This window comes from Nycticebus coucang, chromosome 4 (genome assembly GCF_027406575.1).
Source record: "Nycticebus coucang isolate mNycCou1 chromosome 4, mNycCou1.pri, whole genome shotgun sequence".
In the NCBI taxonomy this organism is placed as follows: Eukaryota; Metazoa; Chordata; class Mammalia; order Primates; family Lorisidae; genus Nycticebus; species Nycticebus coucang.
The window spans coordinates 83,582,432-83,586,289 of NC_069783.1; positions in this window are offsets into that span (position 1 = coordinate 83,582,432).

Consider the following 3,858-nt stretch of genomic DNA (forward strand, 5'->3'; position numbering starts at 1 on the left):
CTATTCTTTTACCTACACCAAGATATGACCAATGTTAGTTCTTTTCAGTTACTTAGTTATCCCAATCCTTCATCTAAGTCTTTTATAGACAAATAGAGTCTCAAGGTGATCCTGATGTGATGGTGGTAGTGAAGGGGATAAGGGTGGCAGTGGTGGAGATGGTAATGGTGGTGATAGTGGTGATGGTGGCGATGGTGATGTGGTGGAAGTGGTGGTGGTGATGGTGGCAATGATGGTAACAGTGCCGATGGGAATAATTGTGATGGTGATGGTGGTAATGGTGATGATGACAGTGATGGATGGTGATATGGTGGTCATGATAGTCGTGGTGTTAACGGTGGTGGTGATGGTGGTGTGCTGATGGTGGTAGTTGTGGCAGCAGTGGTGGAGATGATGGTTGGGTGGTGGGTATGGTGGGGGTAATGGTGGTGAGGGTGGTGATGATGGTGATGCTTTGGAGAGCACAGAGAATGTGCAGTGAAGCTAAGGGAAATGTGGGCTGCTTCCATGTTTCTCCAAACTTGGGCTACATGGAAAGAAGCACATACTATTAAGGGGACTGAGCCCAGGACTTCCAGGCAGTGACCAGCAATAGGGGGAGAACCATATCTGTGTCAAAGGTGACCTCTCTCTTCTCCAGGGCAATCCCTGCCAGAGGAGCCAGGGTTCTTCTCAGAAGATAATTCTGTATTACTGTGAGTGCACAGACAAACAAGTCTCCCAACTTCTACAATAAATGATCTGAAAAAGGTTTTAGTGAAAAATTTGTAAAGGCAGCTGAAATCTGACACCTGCTTTGGACAAAAAAGAAACACTCAGTAAATCACTTGAAGAACCATCACCAAGCCTCACTTTCAGCAATGCTACTTCTTAGTGCCCTTCTTCACCCACGAGGTGTTTGCAAAACTGGAGCAAAATGGCATAAAGACATAATTTAACTTATCATGAAAAATGGTGGTAAATTAATTAGCTCAATTTAGCCATTCCACAATGTATGTATATTTCAAAACACTGGAGTCAGGCACGATGGCACATGACTGTAGTCCCAGCTACTCTGTTGCTGAGGTAGGATTGCTTGAGCCCAGGAGTTCAAGTCCAGAATTGGCAACTTAGCAAGACCTGTCTCATTTAGGAAGAAGCAGACAAGGCCATGCACACAGTGGCTCACAACTGTAATCCTGGCATTCCAGGAGGCCAAGGTAGGAACTCAAGCTCAGGAGTTCAAGACCAGCCTGAGCAAGAGTGAGACTCCATCTTTACTAAAAATAGAAAAATTAGCAGACATCTATAGTCCCAGCTATTTGGGAGGCTGAGGCAGGATTGCTTAAGCCTGAGAGTTTGAGGTTGCTGTGAGCTAGGCTGACAACATAGCCCTCTAACATGGGGCAAGAGAGTAAGACTCTGTCAAAAAGAAAGAAAGGAAGAAACGAAGGAAGAGAGGGAGGGAGGGAAGGAGGCAAAGAAACAAAGAAAAAGGAAAAACATACAAACATCACATTGCACACAATAAATATATACAATAAAAGAATAAATCAGCTTTTTAAGGGTAAATGATTGCTTAAATCAGGGATTGGCAACCTTTCTTTAGGAAGGCACAAATGGCAAACAGGCTCTGCAGGCCATGCAATCCCTGTTGTAACTATTCAACTCTGTTTTTGTAAGACAAAAAGCAGTCACAGAGTATATGTAAATGAACAAGATAGCCGTATTCCAATAAAACTTTATGAGCACTGCAATTTGAATTACATATAATATTCACAAGTCCTGCAATATAATTCTTCCTTTAATTTTTTTCCCAACCATTTCAAATGTGAAAAAAACATTCTAGCCTTGCAAGTCCTACACCAACATGCAGCAGGCTGTATTTGCTCTGCTGGCCATCATTTACCAATCCCATGGTTAGATTGCCTTTTTAACATTTTTTTATCATTTATTTGTTTATTTATATTTTTGAGACAGAGTCTCTCTCTATTACACTGGCTTATGCACAGTGGCTGTATCATAGCTCACCAAAAATTCAAACTCCTGGACTCAAGCAATCCTCCTCCCTCAGCTTCCTGTGTAGGTGGGACTACAGGCATGCACCACAGGCGGGAAGAATGTACGGGTCTAAGGAATAGGGATGGAAGGGTTAATATGTTCATTGGTTAGGAAGCCAGTTTATAAAAATGCCAGCTCAGGCTGAGTGTGGTGGCTCACGCCTATAATCCTGGCACTCTGGGAGGCTCAGATGGGAGGATCCTTGAGTTGACAAGTTCAAGACCAGCATGAGCCCGGGCAAGACTTGGTCTCTAAAAAATATTGTGGCTGGTACCTGTAGTTCCAACTACTTGGGAGGCTGTGGCAAGAGGATTGCTTAGGCCCAAGAGTTTGAAGTTTCTGTGAGCTTTGAAGCCACAGTACTCTACCAAGGGTGACAAAGTGAGACTCTGTCTCAAAAAAAAAAATTCCAGCTCCCAGGCTTGATTTTACATTATTTCTCTAACACCTTTAGTCTTAGTCTTAATAACCATTATGCTAACATAGAACATTAAAAATATAATGACATCACCATCAAGGACAGTGAGGAGCACTCCAGCTGGTGCCTTAGCTGATTATCTTCTCTCACTCCTGCCACAGAATCACAGGCAGAGGAAACCTGCATAAAAGTCTTCGATTTTGTGGTGGTTCAGAGTTCAAGGTTTGGAGTTAGATAGCCCTGCTACTTACAAGCTCTCAGATCTCAGTCAATTTACTTAAAGCTGTCGTCTGTATTCCACTGCCACTGCCGCTGAGAATAGTCTCTGTTTGTCTGCCCTCTATGGGTCAGTCCTGCCAGATCCTCCTACCTGGGGAAAATCTGCATTAGCCAAGCTTGGTAATATGGCAGCACCCTGGTTACAAGTAGCAAAGTGTCTAGCTCCCTTTGTCTCTCTTCTCTTCCCTTCCCTCCCCTTCCCAGCCAGAGGACCCTGGAATGGTGATCTACCCTCCCTTCTTTATAACTTGCTTCCAAATAATCTGGGTCAGCTTTGGAATGGCTGGCAGCAGAGCCACTGTCTCAGAGAAGAGAAAGTCAAACCTTCCCTTCCCTTCCTTCCCTTCCCTTCTTTCTTTCTTTACAGGGTTTTACTCTGTCACCCAGGATGGAGTGAAGAGGTGCAGTGGTATCATCATAGCTCACTACAGTCTTGGAATTCCTGGGCCCAGGGAGTCCCCCTGAGTGGCTGGTACTACAGGTGTGCGCCGCCACATCCAGTTCCTCTTTCAGTTTCTACCTTGCCTCCTCTCAAAGCACGTACATTGGGAAATATGTCCACCAGTAGGAAGTGGCACAGATAAAAATGGCACATTTACTATAAATACATTATAGAATGATTGTAAAATAACATGTAATGACATAGAAAAATATCATACATTGTTTTTCGTCTGTTTTTGAGACAGAGTTTCACTTTGTTGCCCCAGGTAGAGTACCGTGGCGTTACAGCTCACACCAACCGCAAACTCTTGGGCTCAAGCAATTCTCATGTCCTCTCAAATAGCTTGGACTACAGGTGCCAATGCCCAGCTATTTTTAGAGACAAGGTCTTGCTCTGGCTCAGGCTGCTCTAGAACCTTGAGCTCAGGCAATCCACCTGCCTTGGCCTCCCAGAGTGCTAGGATTACAGGCAAGAGCCACCTCACCCAGGCTCATACACTGTTAAGTTAAATAAAAACAGATTGCAAAATAATGCATACCATATACGTGTACATGTGTGTGTATATATATAACATATATATCATGTATATGAGGAAGATGAAAACAAAAAATAAAAAGTAGATACTTCTGGCAGTAAGATGGTAGGATTATAGGTAGCTTTTATTTACTCATTTGTGCTT